Consider the following 18,737-nt stretch of genomic DNA (forward strand, 5'->3'; position numbering starts at 1 on the left):
GGGAACCTGCTCCACTCTCTGACCACCCTCACAGTGAACAAGGTGGAATTTCCTGCTTGGCCACTTGGTGCCCATTCCCTCTCCTCCTCTCACTCCACACCACTGACAACCACTCCGAACCACGGTCTCCGTCCCCCTCACACCCTCCCTACATCACCTGTTTGGACACCCGGAAAACATCCCACCACCACTCTGGTTTCCAGGCGAAACACTCCCGGCTCCCTCAGCCTCTCTCCGACGGGAGACGCTCCAGCCCTTCAGCCATCCTTGTGACCCACCACACCAACCTCCTTGACACCCACCACCACCACAGCCATCCCCCAGCGGGTGCCCCGCGGACACCGCGGTGGGGCTGGACCTGCACGTCCAGGACAAACCGCTCCTCGGGGCTCGGCACCGAGAGACGATCCCTCTGGGCGAGCCCCAGCCCCGAGCACGCCGGAGCCGGCGCTGCCCCAAAGCCTCCGGCCTTGGCGCCCAGAGCTCCCGCCCGGCAGCTGCCTCGGCGGGGCACCAGCACGGCCCCGCGACGCCTCCCTCCCCGCGGCCGAGACCTTCGGGCCGGGCAGCTGCAGAGCCAGGACTTCGCCCGCGGCAGCACCAAACTCCCGGGCCGGGGCCGAGGCCCGGCGGGGGGGCGGGCAGACGGGCTGCGCCACGGCCAGGCGCGGCGGCCATTGGGCGGCCTGCGTGTCGCTCACGGCTCACCCCGGCCCTGCCGTTGGCCCGCGGCCTGCCCTCGCCAGCTGATTGGCCCGCCAGCGCAGAGGGCGGGGCAGGCGGGGCGCAGGCGCAGCGCTGCTGTCAGGCCCGGCCCGGCCTGGCGCCGCCGCCCTGGAGCCCGGCCCCGGCCGCAGCCCGACCCGCCCCCAGCCCTGCCCCGGCCCGGCCCTGCCCGGCCGCGGAGCCGCCCCGCAGCTGGCCCCCTTCCCGCTCGCCCCGGCCCTCGGCCCGGCCCTCGCCCTCAGCCCGGGCCGCACCGCTCCCCAGAGACCCTGCGCAGAGCCGGACCCTCCCGGAGCCTCCCCTGACCCAGCCCAGCAGGGAGCTCCGACCCGCCGCCCCGGCCACCTCAGCCGGCCTTGGCCTTCAGCGAGCCTTTTCCCCAGCTCCTGCTGGCCAAGTCCTGAGGCCTCTTCACTTCCTTCTGCCTCTCACAGCCAAACGATGAAACGCAGCGCTGATTAACTTCAGACTCGCTGGAACTGATGATTCGGGGAGCCCAGACTTCAGGGAGGGAGTCAGCGCTGATACCGTCTCAACACTCTGAACGCATGCTCGACTGCTTGAGGATCTCCATGATCAAGCTCCTGCGAAATGACAAAGTCCAGCCGGAAAACATGCCACACAGTAACAGCTCTGCCGTGCCCTAACGGTGAACGTTTGCGTGAGCTGCTCAATCAAAACAGAAACCGCAGCTGCGCTCTGTGAAGAAAAGGGGGTTGCAGACAGCGGTTCGCTCTGCCCAGAGCTCCACCAGGTTCAGGCAGTATCATCCCCCCAGGAATCTGTTGCCATCTCTGTGCTGGAGAGATTATTGCCCTTGGGAGTTCTGCTGGCAACCAGGGTCAAGGGAGGGCTCCCAAACGGGCTTCAAACAGACTTAGCTTAGGTCAAAGAGCTGAGGAGCAGACTGGACTGATTCAGGCGGAAGCACGTTACGCAGTGTATAAATTAAGCCCTCTACTAATATAAGTAGGAGGATGTTGGCCTATTCAGCCAGCATGGTTAGAATTGGAAAAAGATGTCTGTCCGTTGTCTAAAAAATTGTTGTAAAACTTACAACATGTTCCCTGTGTTTTACAAAAGCAAAACAGCTAACCTCATGTGAACTCACATAGAAATTTGTCTGGGATGACTGCATTAAAAATGAGATTTATTTTTTTTAGGATAAAAGCAATCTTTCTTTTTCAAACCCTTGAGTTCATGTTCTTTGAAGTTCATCCTCGACTGTATTTAAGCCTAGAAGCCTCTTTTCATACCTTTAGCTGTTTATTTTGACAAAGGCACCTATGTGCATTCTAATCTGATATCCCAGAACATATTCCAAATAATTTAACTCTACTTGCTTATTGCATTGTGACCGACCAATAAATCCCCACAATGGAAGAAGATTCAGGGAAGAACGTAGGGTGTGGCTCGCCATAGCTATTGCAAAGAAAGCTGAATTAATCTCAGCACAAAGGGAATCAGAGGGTAGCCTTTGTTTTAGGCCCCCCTTCAGGCTCATCCAAATACCTGAAGGCTGGAAATACATCCTTACAGGAGTAGAAATAACCTTAAGTGAGGCTTGGATGATGTCCAAGACCTGGGTGTCTTCTTTTGCAGAGAAATCTGGCATTACCTTCTCACTGGGGGAATGCCAATAACTGGAAGGACACCCGAAACCGATTTCTACCAGGTTCTGCCTTTCTACACTGCCCATGGGATAAGTCGGGTGTTGAAGCTAATTTGCAAGCCATCCTTAAAATTAGTTACAGGAGGAATACCAGCTGTAATAGCACACGGTCAATGACTTACAGTAAGCAATAAAGTTACACGAACCCTAAGTTCTAACCTTAGTCCAAATGTAGCTATATGTAATAACACTGGATGGATAGCTGCACTTGGTTTTACAGTAGAGTGAAATGGGAACTACAGACATGAAAGGCAGCATTTGCCATTGAAATGTGACATATGTTTTTTGACCAAATCACCAAGCAGACTTACTGGTTAACTTCTCATATGACTGAACAAACAAAGTCTTATTTTGTACCATTTAATACATCAGTAACACTTGGAATTCCATCAACACTTCCATCAACTCGACAACTTTTTCAAAAAAACCACCAAGGTTAGTCAACACCTGTCTGAAACTGGAAAGTGCTTAGAAGAAAGAGAAGGAATGATGATAAATGATAATAAAAAATGGATTTGGTTAGTAAAAGAGGAAATGAGCCTTACCGAACATCATGGGTGTGATATTCTTAAAGGTTGGTCACCAAAATCTACCAATGTTTGTGACAGATGTTACATCCTATGCTCTCATTGTTAATGAAAACCCTATATTGCACCTCTTCCCACACCACAGATCCCTTTCCAGCCAGGCAGAGGGATGCCAGCCTCCCCTCAGCCCATTCCTCCTGTGCCCTTTGCCCCTTGCAGGTGGCTGGAGCTGCCCTGCTGGCCCAGGGCAGCCAGCCAGCATCAGGGCTGGGACAGGGCATGGGGGTATGTGAAATACAAGGGGCAGTGGGGCAGGGTGAGCAGCACTGCTCAGGGCCCTGCGGCTGGGCCAGGGAGGGCTGAGGCTGCTGGGGCTGGCTGGGCTCTGGATGCTGCTTCGACATCAGCTCTGTGCTAGGAACATCGGGGTTTCCTCCTTTTGCAGGGAACAGCCTGCAGTGGAGGCCCCTCCATCTGACACTGTGAGCCACATGTGGAGTGCTCTGTCTAGTTGTGGCTCCCTCATGCAAGAAAGGCAGTGACAGATGGGGAACAGCAGACACCAAACAATGGTTGGGGCCTGGAGCCCATGAGGCATACGAAGATGTTGAGAGACCTGGGAGTGTTGAGCCTGGAGAAGGGGAGGCTCAGGGGAGACCTTATTGCTCTTTTACAGCAACCAAATGGGAGGGTGCAGAGAAATCAGAGCCACGCTCTGGTGAAAAATGGACAGTGGAAGGACAAGAGGCAATGGGCACAAGTGGAAACATGAGACCTCCCACTTAAAAAAAAGGAAAATATCTTCTCCTTAAGGGATCAAACAGTGGACCAGCTTGGAGTGGACCAAATGGAGCTATTTTGAGAAGGAGCTAGGACAAGTGACTGACAGATTAGGAACTCAGACTAGAGAATTATTAGAGACTAGAGCTCCCTCACAGCCAAAATTATTCTGCAGCACAATGGTCTAAATGGAATTGAGGAGAATCACGGTGTAAAGACATCACACTGAGCTCATGTGTGTCCCCAGTAAAGCGTGAGACACCCTTCTTCAAGGGTTCATTCCTGGCCCATGCGCAACATCTGCTTTGGCCGGAGGAGAACAATTTCAATTTTCCCTCCAAGTATGGTCTTGCAGGGATCCTTGGGACCATGCAGGCAGCCCATGGCAGCCATTTCCAATGAGAGATATGCACTGTGGGTTCCTACGTGGGCTCAGAGGGCCCTTCACATCTTGATTCCTTTCCCCAGAGCCCCAGGGTCTGTGGCTGCAGAAGATGCTCAGAGCAATCACAAAAAGCATTTCCAGTGGCTCAGTATGGGTTCACATGTGTCATTAGATCCAGCCCACGGTTTTTCATGGTAGATGATATGAACCACTCTTGAGGCTCCCTTCCCTCTGCCTGCTGAGTCCCCACTGCCTCTCCTGAGATAGCCAAGTCCTCATTAGGTGTGTTCTTTGGTTTAGCCTTTTACTTTGAGTGACTCCACCTGGTTTTGTGAGACTCCACTCACTGCCCATCCCAGGCACAAACTGTCCTGGGAGATCCCCTGTGCTCTCCAGGTGGCTCCATATTCCCATCCAGAAGAGCCAGAAGCTATCACCAGCCCTCGAATATGTGAGACAGTCCCCAGTAGATACTTCTTGACCATTCACTCTCTCTGGGGGCACTGGGCACCCACAAGTGAGGGCTGAATCCAGCCCTCATTCCCTCACACATCACCCAATGAGCACACCCTGCAAACCCAAGCACAGCAACAGGGCCTTTTCGGGTGCAGTTGCAGGAGTGCATTCTTCGCTCCAGCTCCTGAAGAAGAGCCCAACCTTCAGGCACATTACTGAGAAAATCATCATTTATTACAGAGATGTTATGTGGGAGGCCAGCTCTGACACAGTGAGAGGCAGATTTACAGAAAGCCTCTTGGCCAGACAGATGGGATTTGTGCCTCTGGAGAAGGGAGGAATTCAAACATTTGTGTACAAACATGACTATCGCAGATAGAACACCAAAAGCACAAGAGTTGCCTGAGATAAATTGGAAATCACTTGTAAAGAGAGATGGACAGCTCATTGCTGCTGAAACAGTACCAACTGAACCAGTTTCTTCAATGCATCCTTGAACTCTTTGTTCCTCATGCTGTAGATGAGGGAGTTCACTACTGGAGGCACCACTGCATACAGAACAGCACCACCAGATCCAGGGCTGGGGAGGAGAAGGAGGGGGGCTTCAGGTAGGCAAATGTGCCCGTACTGACAAACAGGGAGAAAATAGCTAGATGAGGGAGGCACATGGAGAAGGCTTTGTGTCGTCCCTGCTCAGAGGGGATCCTCAGCACAGCTGTGAAGATCTGCACATAGGACAACACAATGAAAATGAAACACCCAAACACTACAGAAAGAGTAACCACAAAAAAAACCCACTTCCTTGAGGTAGGCATCTGAGCAGGAGAGCCTGAGGATCTGAGGAACTTCACAGAAGAACTGCTCCACGACATTGCCTTGGCAGAGTGGTAGTGAAAGTGTGTTTGCAGTGTGCAGCAGAGCATAGAGAAAACCAGTGCCCCAGGCAGCTGCTGCCATCTTGACGCAAGCTCTGTTGCCCAGGAGGGTCCCATAGTGCAGGGGTCTGCAGATGGCAACAAAACGGTCATAAGCCATGACAGTGAGGAGAGAACACTCTGCTGAACAAAAGAAAAAGAGGAAGAAGACCTGGGCAGCACATCCTGAGTAGGAAATGGTCCTGGTGTCCCTCAGGGAGTTGGCCATGGATTTGGGGACAGTGGTGGAGATGGAGCCCAGGTCGAGGACAGAGAGGTTGAGGAGGAAGAAGTACATGGGGGTGTGGAGGTGGTGGTCACAGGCTATGGCTGTGATGATGAGGCTGTTGCCTAGGAGGGCAGCCAGGTAGGTGCCCAGAAACAGCACAAAGTGCAAAAGCTGCAGCTCCTGTGTGTTCGCGAATGCCAGGAGAAGGAACTCATTGAAGGAGCTGCTGTTGGACATTTGCTTCCTTGGGACATGGGGGACTATCCAAGGAGAAAAAGAGAGGGACAAGTTAGGACAGACATTTAAAGAATAAATAAATAAATAAATAAAATGTTCCATTTCTCATTAAGAACACTGCATTGCCTCTTTGTTTATTGGGAGGTCCTTTGTGCAGTTTCTTTGCTTGAGCTCTAGTTTGTGCTGGCAGAGTGTGTTGTGAGGAACACCTCTACACATGGGCTTCGGAGGAGTCCATCCTGCTGTATATCAGGGGGTACACGGGCATGGGGATGAATAGCTCTGACACTCACAGTTTCTGTCAAATGAAATCTACTCATCATGTGGAAGGACTTTTCAGCATCTTCACACCCAGTTCTAAAGGATGTGGTTTGTGGAAGAGTGTTTTAAATATTGTTTATTTTCTTTGAGAAAGATGCCCCTGACACATTTGTCCCAGTGTCTTTTCCCTGCTGGTGCTCACAGACCCCATCCCACTCTCACTTTGCTCAGTTCTGCCCTACAGAAACCTCCCATAGCCAGGGCACTGGCCAGGGGTATATTTGCGCTTGCAGCTCCTAAGGAGCAGGTCACATAAATCCTGATGAGGCCATAAAGGTGATGCTGGTGCTGTTTGTAGGTTGAGGGGGGGTTTTTTTGAGGTTTCTCACAGACCTACTGATCTCTGAGAGTGAAGGTTCAGGAATCCCAGGCCCTTGCCAAACCAGAAAACTCTTTCCTTTCTTCTCTCTGCCAAAATTAGGAACCTGAAAACACAGACACCGAGGGGAAAGCTCCTTCCCTTTCAAGTAGCCTTTTTTTCACTTTCCTCTGAAAAGACCCCTCGGACATGCCCAGTGCATGAGCTAGAGCTGTGGGCAGCCCTGACCCATGCAGCAGCCTCTTAATGGGAGAATGAACCTGCCCTGATAGGTTCATCCTCCCACTCAGAGCTTCTCCCTGCAGTGCCATGGGGTGTTCCCTGGGCAGGCTGAGTGCTGACCATCATGGGTGACAGAGTCACTGCCCCAGCCCCCACACACAGCTCCCTGGGGTGCAAGGACACTGCTCTGAATTACAGCCCTGGGCAGACCTCTGTGCACACCCTGGCTTAACACCACTGCAGCTGTCCCTGGAACAAGGTAGCAGGAAGTCTTGTCCCTCTGACAGTGTGGCAGGCAATCCCTGCTCTGAAGCTCCTCCTTCTACTCTGCATTTGAGAAGCCAAGAAAGACATCCTAAAAATCACTGGTGGGATGGGATGGGTTTAGAAGGAACCTCAGTTGTATTACTCTACAGCCAGAGACTTACCATGCCAAGGGCTGTGAAGATTTCTCCTTCAGCTGCTCTTTGAAGAGGAGCTGCTCCTGCACAGAGCTGTTTCTCAGCAATGCTGCTAGGTTGTCATGAATTCTCTCAATCCCAGGAGCCTGGTCCCACTCCAAAACAGTTGCCCAGCTGAACGTGTGACTTTATTTATCCTTTGTACTCCCTCCTCCTGGGAAATGTTCATTGAAGTACACTAAAATAATCATCTCTGCTCTCTCTCTGAATAGTGGAGGTATACCAATTCCAGCATTGTAATTGGTCTCATCAGAGGAGGGTTATCTATGAGACGTAGAAACGTCCCACTCTGGAAGTCCCTCTTCCCATCTCTTAACTAGGCAGGACACCTAGATAGGGACAAGAAGGGAGTTCATTTTTCACGGTTCAAAAGGTAATTCAGATTAGCCAATCTGGACGTCTTATGCCAGGTTAGAAGCCCCAGGGGTGGAGTGGGATTCAGATCCCTCCCGTGAACTCCACAAACACACAGGAGGTGGGATTCCCCTTGCCCAAGCTGAAGTGTGCACAACAGAGATGTCTGCATGCAAGCTCCTTGCCTAAACTCCCATTGTAATCAATGGAGATGGAGGCTGGGAGTCAGTTCCCCACACACAAACACCTGGTGATATTTGAAGAGACAGAAGGGGGCCCAGGCATGTGCCATGTGCCTGGGCAAGTATCCCAGGGCATCTTGGGTTCCCTACCTATGCTCAAACAACTGAATTCTACTACTGTCTTTAGGCAAAGTCCATCCTGTCTACACCCCAAGTGTGGTGCAAAAATGGGAAGCACATCACACCAAGGTCCCCACTCTAATCTCTGCAGTCCCAAATCCTTCTAGCTCTCCTCCTCCTGAACTTCTTTCCACCTCCAGATGATATGAACATGGACTGTGCTAATGGTGTCCACAGAATGGCTGTATCTCAGGCTGTCCAGGCCCAGGGACTTCTTCAGGGGTGCCTTGTCCTTCCTGGAGATCAGTTCACTTCTGTCACAGGCCTCATGGTGCTACAAAGTCAGCTTGTGCAGGAAACTCGTCTCCTGCCATTTCTGCATGGCCCAGCTCTGTTTCTCCCTGGCAGAATTTGCTCTCTTAGTGGAAACCTCATTTCACCATTATGTTGCCATCGCTACCTATGCCAGCCTGTCTCTGCTCTGAAGTGGAGCCACTGCACAAACGGTGTCCTTGGCTCTTGTTAACATGTTTCACCATGACAAATCTGTGCCACAGCTGGGGCTCTGCAGCCCAAATATACACAAGTGCATGCAGCCTGGGGCACAGAGGGGAGCAGATAGAGATGCACAGGAGTGCACAGGAGTGAAACATCTCTGGAATAACTGAGATATGGTGGGATCACTCACATGACTGGAGGGCTGTGCTGGTAGGGTACAAGGTCTTCAGGAGCAACTGTGAGGGAAGATGAGGAGGGAGGATGCCCTCTGTGTGAAGGGGCAGCTCAGATGAATGGAGCTCTTCCCTGGGACGGTCAAGGGGCTGGGTGAGAGCTTGTAGGGGAGCATCAGAATAGGTTTCACATTCTGATGGGAGTTACAGACCACCTGACCAAGGTGAGGAGGTGGACACAGTCTCCCTTAAGCAACCTGAGGAAGTCTGTGCATCACAGGCTCTGGTTCTTATGGGAAGACCTTAATCTCCCTGACATTGACTGGAAGGGCAAACAGCAGAGTGCTTAAGGAGTCCAGGAGGTTTCTGGAGGGTGCCAGGGACAACTTCGTAGCACAGCTGCCAAATGGACCAAGAAGGGTGATGCTTTCCTGGATCTGGAAATTGCAAATAGGGAAGAACTGATCAGGGATGGGATAGTCAGCCTTGTGTACAGTGGCCATTAAAAAGTGGAGTCTCAGATCCTGAAGGGAGTGAGATAGGACAGTAGCAGAGCATAGACTCTGGACTTAAGAGAAGTCTTTGGCCTCTTCAAGGGAGTAGTGGGGAGCTCTGAAGGGCCCAGGAGCTCTGGAAAGGCAGTAGGTCTTTAAGAATAGCTCCTGCCAAGCACAACAATGGTCCATACCAATACTCAGTAAAGCTAGCAGATGTCTCAAGGGACCAGCTTCGCTAAAAAGGTGACTCATGCCTGAGTGGCAGGGCAATAAGGCAGCATATGGGAAGGGGAAGGAGAAAGAGGCTGTAAAGGAGGAATTTAGAAATATTGTCCAGCAACATAGGCAAGGTGTTAGGGAAGACAAAGCTCCCCTAGGACTGACACTTGCAGGGAATGACAAGGGCATGAAGATGAGCTGCTACTGCTTCAGTAAGAATCAAAGAATCAAAAGGAAAGGGTGGGCTCACTGCTGAATGGGACAGGGAATCTAGTAACAGCAGAGGCAGATAGGTCTGAGGAACTCAACACCTTGTTAGCTTCACTTTTCCCAAACAAGGTCTCCCAGGCTGCTGTGCCTTGAGTCAGGACTCCTGAGGAGAAGAGCAACCAACAGTGGATGAGGGCTAGTGAGAGATTACTGGTGAGGACTCAACTCATACAAGTCATCAGGACTGGATGGGCTGCATAGGAGGATGCTGCGAGAGCTGACTACTGTCATAGCAAGGCCACTCGCTACCATCTTTGAAAGAGTGTGGAGACTGGGCAAGGTCCCAATGACAGGAGAAAGGCAAATGTTAGATCCGTTTTTGAGAAAAGGCCAACAGGACAACCTAGGGACCCTCAGGCTGTTCAGCCTCACTTTGGTGAGGAGTGTGTCATGGAGCGAATCCTCTCGGATCAAATTTCTGGGTATATGACGGAGAAGAAGGTGATAGGGAACAGTCAGCATGGATTTACCCAGTGTAAATTGTGCCCCACCAACCTGATTGCCTTCTGTGATTAAACAGCTGTATTTGTGGCTGGAGAAGAGTTAATGTCTTTTACCTAGATTTGAGCAAGATAGTTTATGCTCTCTCCCACAATATTCTTGTATGCAAGGTAGAACATATGTGTAGAGGAATACACAACCAGATAGATAACAAGCTGCTTGGATGATGAGGCTCAGAGGGCAGTGGTGAATGGGTAGTACTCTTCCTGGAGGCCAGGGAGAAGTGGAACACCGCTGATCTCTCCAGGAACCTGTCCCATTTATCCTCTTGTTTAGTGACAGAGAGGAGGCAACACTCATCATGCTTGTAAATGACCCCACACTGGAGACGGAGGAGACCAGTCATATGTTTGAGGGCTGCCATTCAGAGGGACCTAGGCAGGCTGCAGGAATAGGCTGTCAGGAACCTTGTGAAATTCAACAAGGACAAATGCCTGGGATTTATCCTGTGCCTGGGATAGACCAACACCCCACAGTGTTACAGGTTGGCGCCTGAGAGCCTGGGGAGCAGCTCTGCAGAAAAGGACTTGAGGATCCTGGTGGACAAGAGAAAAAATATGAGCCAGTAGGGTACCTTGGCAGCAAAGAAGGCCAAAACCATCCTGGGCTGTATGACCAGGAGCCCAGCCAGGAGGTCAAGGGAAATGATAATCCCCCTCTAGTTGGCATTCATTAAACCACACAGAGAATACTGCATCCAGTTTTGGGTCCCCAGAAGAAGAAAGGAATTGATAACTGGGAGTGAGTTTGGCAGAGGGTCCTCAAGATAGTTGGGGAGATGGAGCACCTGCTCTGTGAGGAAATGGGGCTTGTTCAGCCTGGAAAAGAGATGGCTTTGGAGGGATCTCAGATCAGCCTTCCAATGGCTATGAGGAGGTCATCAGGAAGATGGAGGCAGGCTCTTCACCATAGTGCATGGTAGGAGGCCAAGAGACAACGAGCATAAGTTGAAAGAAGAGTCATTCATGCAGGAGATGAAGAAAAGCTTTTCCACTAAGAGGAAGATCAAGCATTGGAAGTGGCTGCCCAGAGAGGCTGTGCAGTCTCCTGCCTTGGAGGTTTCCAAGACCAGACTGGATCAAGGTCAGAATAACCTGGTCTAACCCCAGGGCTGACCCTGCTGTGAGCAAGGAGATTGGGCTAGAGACCTCCTGAGGTCCCTTCCACCTTGAAGGAGTCTATGATTTTTCCTCCTCTGGGTCACAGAATCACAGAATCACAGAATCGTTTAGGTTGGAAGGGACCTCTGGAGATCATCTAGTCCAACCTCCCTGTTCAAGCAGGGTCACCTAGAGCATATTGCCCAGGATCACATCCAGACGGGTTTTGAATATCTCCAGGGAAGGAGACTCCACCACCTCTCTGGGCAACCTGTTCCAATGCTCTGTCACCCCCACAGTGAAGAAGTTTTTTCTCAGGTTCAGATGGAACTTCCTGTGGTTCAGTTTCTGCCCATTGCCTCTTGTCCTGTTGCTGGGCACCACGGAGAAGAGGCTGGCCTCATCCTCTTGACACTCCCCCTTCAGATACTTGTACACGTTGATGAGATCCCCTCTCAATCTTCTCTTCTCCAGGCTGAACAGGCCCAGCTCTTGCAGTCTTTCTTCATAGGAGAGATGCTCCAGCCCTCTAATCATCTTGGTAGCCCTCCGCTGGACTCTCTCCAGTAGGGCCATGTCTCTCTTGTACTGGGGAGCCCAGAACTGGACACAGGACTCCAGGTGAGGCCTCCCCAGGGCTGAGGAGAGGGGCAGGATCACCTCCCTCGACCTGCTGGCAACACTCTGCCTCATGCACCCCAGGATCTCCTTGGCCTTCTTGGCCACAAGGGCACACTGCTGCCTCATGTTTAACTTGCTGTCCACCAGCACTCCCGGGTCCTTCTCTGCAGAGCTACTTTCCAGCAGGTCAACCCCCAGCCTGTACTGGTGCAGGGGATTATTCCTGCCTAGGTGCAGGACGTTGCACTTGCCTTTGTTGAACTTCAGGAGGTTCCTCTCCGCCCACCTCTCCAGCCTGTCCAGGTCACTCTGAATGGCAGCACAGTCTTCTGGTGTGTTAGCCTCTCCTCACAGTTTAGTATCATCAGCAAACTTGCTGAGGGTGCACTCTGTCCCTTCCTGCAGGTCATTGATGAATATATTGAACAAGACTGGACCCAGGACTGACCCCTGGGGGACACCACTAGCCACAGGCCTCCAACTTGACTCTGAGCCATTCGCCACAACCCTCTGAGCTTGGCCATCCAGCCAGTTCTCAAGCCACCTCACTGTCCACTCATCTAGCCCACACTTCCTGAGCTTACCTAGGAGGATGTGATGGGAGAGTGTCAAAAGCCTTGCGTGTCTTCACTCTTTGATGTCGGGGAAAGTATGCAGGTTCCCCATGACAGTGGAAGCAGGTCAGCTTTCTTGTCCTTCTCCAGTCAGAATTGTTCAGATGCAGGGCTTCTTGGCAGGAACCCCCAAAGCAGCCCTGATCAATCCTTTGCTTCATTTTAATTTCCTTTTTTTTTCTTTTCTCCTTCTAAGTCTGTCTCTTTCACCATCCTGATCCCCTCCTATACAAGTAGCCCACCGATGATTATTTCCCCATATAATTTCCCCATTGGCACTGTTTTTTTCTTTTTTTTTTTTTTCTTTTTTTTTTTTGCCACAGAGGCCCTTCAGTCCAAAAGGACCTTGAGAAATTTGGGAGATTTGGAGAACAGATATCTCATGAAGATTTACCAGAAGTGTCAAGTCCTGCACCTAGTGGAGAATAACCCCATCCATGAGGAGAGGCAGAGGAATTTGGGCCTCTTTAGCCTGCTGAAGTGGAGGCTAAGGGAAGCAGAGTAGGACCCTGTGACTGCTTGAAGGGTGGTTTCAGAGACTGTGGAGCTTTTCTGGTTAGCAGGAAACAGCATGAGAAGGGGAAAGAGCCACACCCACCAGCTTGAGAGGTTCAGACATGACATTAGGAAATGGAAATGTCACTCAAAGAGTAGTGCTGTGCTGTGGTGCTACAGGTCACCCAGAAGGGAGCCTGTGATCAGCCCCTGACTTTGTATTTCAAGGAAAAGCCTGTGAGGACAGGGAGACATCAGGAGAGGTAAGTTGATCCCAAGTGAAAGCAAGGTGGGGAAGCAGATTGGGTGTCTACAGTCTGCAGGGAAACAGGCACAGGCATGGGACAGCGTAGGACAGCCTGTGATGGAGACAGCCGAGGGCACTGACAAGGCTAAAAGCCTCCAACAGAACTGAGATCTTTGTCCTCTTGGCTATGGCTGTTGTCTCTGGCACCAAGGCCTGTGACAAGACATTGTTTCTGTAAAGCATGGTGGCCTCGCTGCCTCCACGTCCCCAGGGAGCCCGGGAAGTGCTGTGTCGTTGTCCTGCACTCTACGTTGCACTCGTCCACCTTCACCCTGCCCCAGCAAGAGCCCTGAGCAAAGCATGAGGGAGAAGATGACCCTACCCAGGGGCTGGCTGTCAGCGCCTGGCCATTCTGCTTGATAAAACACACCAAGGGTTACTTGGCACATTTCCTGCACATTTCCTGCAATCAGTATCTCCAACTTGCTGCTCTAATCAGCCCCTGGGCAAGGTTTGCAAGTAATGGCCCTCAGTGGGACCTATTAACACGCCAAGAAAATTTACAGTCTACTTCTGACTTCAACTTCTTGAGAGGTTTCTTCGGTCTCCTCTCAATAGCTGAGGTTCATGGACTCAGCACCAAATATACCCGAGAGGGTCATTAACATGCAAAAGCCCTAAGGAGCCATGTCTCTTGCCATCATTTTCTTCAGCTCTCCAGTTCTTCTGTGGCTAACTGGAGAGGTTTCAGGAGTGCATTTAGAAGAGGAAGATTTCAACGAGCACCTGAAAAAGAAAGATGTCGACTTCTTAAGCTTTCTTTATTCTTCAGAAGACGTGATATGCACATTCTCCCATTCAGACTGACCCAGAGCGTCTCCTAACCGAGTCAGGACATGTGGGAAAAGCAGTATCCTTGATGTGAGACATGTATGGACAACCTTCCTCCTCCCCTCCCCAACCCGGCTATTTCTCTCTTCAGCCACTGGGCACTTAACATCACTCCTGTTAAAATCTAACCCTTTTGCCACTCCAGTCTGTACCTGAATGTTACAGCTTCTATGCAGCAATTCCCACCTGCTTTCCTTACAGAACCAGTTACAGGCACTGGGGAATTTTTCTGAATTGCAAACAAACAAAATAAAAGATGTTACAATTTAATACAAAGTAAATACATTCCACAACTGTATGTGAAGTCCAAGCTGCCTCCACTGAGGTCCACCTTCCACAAGGAATAACCTTCCTTGAACTGTTTTTGACAGGTACATAGGAAAGGAGAGATAGAAACACAGCTAAGGAGCTGGCTGGAGAGACAATCAGACTCCTGAAAGATGAGGCAAGCTTCAGAATCCCTGGAGCTCAGAGCACCTACTAGAGAGTTGCGAGATATCTGAATGGATGAAGAGCAAGGGCAGGAGGAAGACTGGAAAACAAGGGAAAGTGCATATGCCCAGATAGTCTGATGCAAAGGAAACTTTGGACATGACCAACTTAATCAGGACATGTGAAAACATGTGAGAGATGACTGAGATTACCTCCACAGCATAACAGGCAGAGCAGTGGTAACCCAAGCTGAGGGGTCTCTCAGTGTTTCTTCGCCTGAGATTCATCCCCTTCCTCCAAATTCCCATGATACTTTCCTGATGGGAAAACACTGACATATGTATTAAAATCAGTCAATCATTTTAGCTGGTGAAAGTGTGTTTGTATTCTTTTAACTGTTGAAAACAGTTCTTCACCTTTCCAGGCAGAGCTCCTGGAAGGCAGAGCTCCACAAGCATCCAGAGGCACTTGGAGACGTCCAAGTGTCTCTGAGGTACCTGCCTGGGCCTGGCAGCTGTCCCTGGGGACCTGCAGGAGACCAGAGCCCCTCGGAGCTGCAGAGGGGACCAGGACAACTACAGCAGCACTAGACATCCATGACCCTGTGACTGCATCACACCCCAGCTCTGAAAAACACTTTCCTTTTAAAAAAAGTATATTAAAAAAGACAAAAAAGCAAAGAAGGATGATAAGAACACAAAGCAGTTCAAGAGCTGAAGAGTGTAACAAAACATTTCTTCACTTTAAAGCATTCCTCCAAAAAACCCTTTCTGAAAGATGACCTCTTTAATACAAACACTCTAAGCTGCATGGTTATATGTATTTCACAAGAGAGCTGGGATATCTTACATCTTTGGTTAAACATCAACTCATGAGACAGGCAAACCCAAATCAAATAAGGGATGGAACTCAAGGAGAATAACAAAAATCAAACCAAAAAAATAAAGGACAGAGCATTGTTTAGACAATCACATTTATTTCACTACTTGTGGCATTTCCCAGCACCTCTCAATTATACTCTGTATTAGCAAATACACCTTTCATTTGTTTTCCTTCTTGGAGAGCCCATATTTCAAAATGGACAAGATGGCACTTCTGAGTGCTTGGTTTTTTGCTCTCCAACTCTTCATTGCATAAAGGAGTTACCATCAATCAGAAATGCATTTTTTGGCTTCATACACTCTCGTTCTAAAAGTAGTACAGACCTAAATGAACTGCGGTTCAGTACACCATAGCAGTCACAGTCTAAACTTTGCCCTCTTTCATCTCTTCTCATCAAAAAGGGTGCACTCAAGCATATAAAGTGCATTTAAGAATACCTTGGAAAAGACCTTGTTCTTCCTCTCTCTTTCTGTTCTAGTTGAAAAATCAGAAATGGTGAATGAATAGTGGGCTGCTTTGCAGCTTGCGGACTAGATGTGAAGCACACAGTCACTGAGGTAGATTAATACATACAACACGAGGAGCTGAAAGTCACTAAACAAAACACTGCTTGTTCAGCCAACTACAACTCACATCTCATTGCCTAGTAAGAGCCAGCGCTTCTTGGCCAGGATAAGTCTATTACTGACCAGGTAAGTCAATGGACAGACATGTAAAGATGTAACGACACCTTTTAAGCTGGAGTTGAGAAAATAAGTGCAGGCAGTCACAGTGTCCCACTGGCATAAGTAAAATGACCTCGTCATAGTCTTTGTGTCCTTCAGGTGCTTCTGGGTCTTCCTCTATGAGGAAAATACAGAAAATACAGCAAGCAAGAGACTAACTACCTCCAGGGAGAAACACTGGCTGCTATTTGGGGAGGGCAGTGTTTCATTCTTGGTGTCAGAAGAAGCCAAAAAAGCCAGACCGAAACTCAACACATTTCTGATCTCTGATCAAAATAATTTCAGTTTCTAGGCAAGCTAATACTTGTTCTCTGTTTTCTTCATTAGTTCTAGCCAATGATTTTCTATGCATGTTTTCCAACTCCTAAACAGGAATGAATGCACAAGGGAAAAGCAAACTGCATTTTTATCAGTAGGCACAATAACTTCCATAGGTTGGTAGAGGAATTTTATGGCAAGCCTGAGTCCCACGCCCTCCTGTGCGGCACCTATCACCACCAGAAACAAGATTTTCATTTGTGCGCAGGCTGGCCCATGGGTGCTGCAAGGCATGAGCCTTCCACCTCCATGGCAGGAGTTCAGGTAGAAGCTGCTCTCAGTGCAAGGTCTTGCTCTCTCCCTGCACAAGGGCAAAGCCATCTCATTGACTTGCACTTAGGCTACATCCGCTAATTTCTCAGAGAGTTACTGTCCCCACCACTGGGAAAAGAAGAAAACAGCTGAACCACTGCTTTGCACACTACAGACAAAAATCTGTGTGCCAGCTGCTTTGTGAAAGAAGGCATCAGAGGCATAATTCAAATGAGAGTTCCTCACCTGAAGGCATCACAGTGTTACTCTCACAAGGCACATTTAACCACAGCTGCTGCTGAGGGATTGTTCCCACCATCATCTTTCCTGCAGAAGGCAGGCAGGTGATTCTGAACACAGAAACATGCCACTCCATAGGAAGTCCTAGGAAAAAGAGGCAGAAACATGCTTCAGTAGCCAGCTGCCAGTTCTTCCAGGTGACAAAGCTCACCTGAAGAACACTCAACACCTGCCCCTTGCGGGGCAGCATGGCTTTGCCCACCCCACTCCTAAATGCATGCAAGACAGGACAACCCAGCAAAACCACATTTCCTTCACTCACAACAATTCGCAAGCCCCTTAGTACAAGCTGCCTCTGGAAACAACCAGTGTTTTCACAGCTCCAAGGGTTAAACACATTCCCCCCCAGAAGACACAAAGACCAGATACATGGCAAAGCCACTGGCTCCAGTCCCTTGCTCCAGAGGAACTGCACAGCTCCTGCTGGGAAGTAAAGGGCATCTAAGGGGGCACAAGGAAGTTGTTATCTCCCATTACTGCAAACGTCCAGACACTACAAAGGTCACCCCTTTGTAGGGGAGAACACAGTTCTGCCTACAGCTAAGAAAGTCAGTGGCAAACTAAAGGCTCTCTCATACACTTCTAACACATATTTTCCCTTGGACAAACACCTTACAAAGCCTCTTCAGCCAAGAACTAGCCATCAGGGTGTTCTCTTTCCTCATTTTTTTTTTCTTTCTTTCTTTCTTTCCAGAGGGAAAGCTGGTCTCATTCTATACCTTCCAACAGAAGCTATATTCACATAACTGCTCTGGCTGATTTAGACTTCCTCAAGCAAATGATTTTAGACTTCAGCTGAAATGCTCTCGCTGCTGCCCACGGGCAGAGGCACACAACCAGAGACCACCACCTGGAGTCCAGGTCACTCTGCTGACATGGGAACCTCAACCGCTAGCAGGAGAAATAGCGTATCCTGTCACAGTCACTCAGCACAGATAATATCACGCCTAGGGCTCGCCCCCGCGACACCTCCTCAGGCCCCTGGCTGCACAAACGGTCACAAAGAGAAAAGCACAGAAGGAAAACCACACAACTTCAGTAACAATGACTTAGGAGAAGAACCAGAGTTCTCCAAGGTACGTGACACCCAAGAACAATAAGGCATATTCATTCTCTGAATAACAGGTAACAGCTGATTTCTCCTCCTTGCTTGTGTCTAGCCAGGCTCTACCACACAGGGCTCAATGCTGAGGGAAAAACAGGTAGAACAGAATTTGGCAGCCTCGAGGTTAAGCCTTCCCTCCTCAAAGCAAGGAACATAATAAAGATTATAATCCTATATACATATGTATGTATGTATGTATAGATACACATATATACCCAGCCACACATATTTTTATTTAATATTTATATCTGTGTACACATATATATTATTTATAAACATAATAAAGCCATCTAAGGCCTGAACCAAACACACAAATCACTACCTTCTTTAAGCACCAGAAAAAGACAAGCCCACATAGGACACGAAATAAAAGACAGAACAGCAACTCACAGGCACCCACTTAAATAACATCCGGCTACAGTAATGCTCAGGAACTAGGTCTCACAACCAATTCTCAGCTGCACACTTCCTCACCAGGCAGGAGGCAGCAGTCAGGGGACAGAGTTTGTCAGCTGATACAAAGAGGGAGTCTGGCAAATACTTCTGCTTCAGGAACAGAAACTACAGGTGGTTTCTAAGGTTTCTTCCTAGTCTTTTTGAAAGCAAACAGAAAACACTGGAAGAATTCTTCAGTCTTTCTTCAACCAAATCCCTTCTTCTCAACTCTTATCCTCCCACACCAAGCTGGTACC

At 49.6% G+C, this 18,737-nt stretch overlaps 1 protein-coding gene and 1 pseudogene across 1 annotated transcript in view; both read right to left on the bottom strand.

Moving 5' to 3' along the window:
* The window catches only part of LOC138063507 (maestro heat-like repeat-containing protein family member 7), a 330,369-nt gene that overhangs the window by 66,972 nt on the left and 244,660 nt on the right, over window positions 1–18,737 (bottom strand). The window lies entirely within an intron of this gene.
* Window positions 4,991–5,926, bottom strand: LOC104137770 (olfactory receptor 14C36-like; annotated as a pseudogene).

Source organism: Struthio camelus, chromosome 32 (assembly GCF_040807025.1).
Source record: "Struthio camelus isolate bStrCam1 chromosome 32, bStrCam1.hap1, whole genome shotgun sequence".
NCBI classification, from domain to species: Eukaryota; Metazoa; Chordata; class Aves; order Struthioniformes; family Struthionidae; genus Struthio; species Struthio camelus.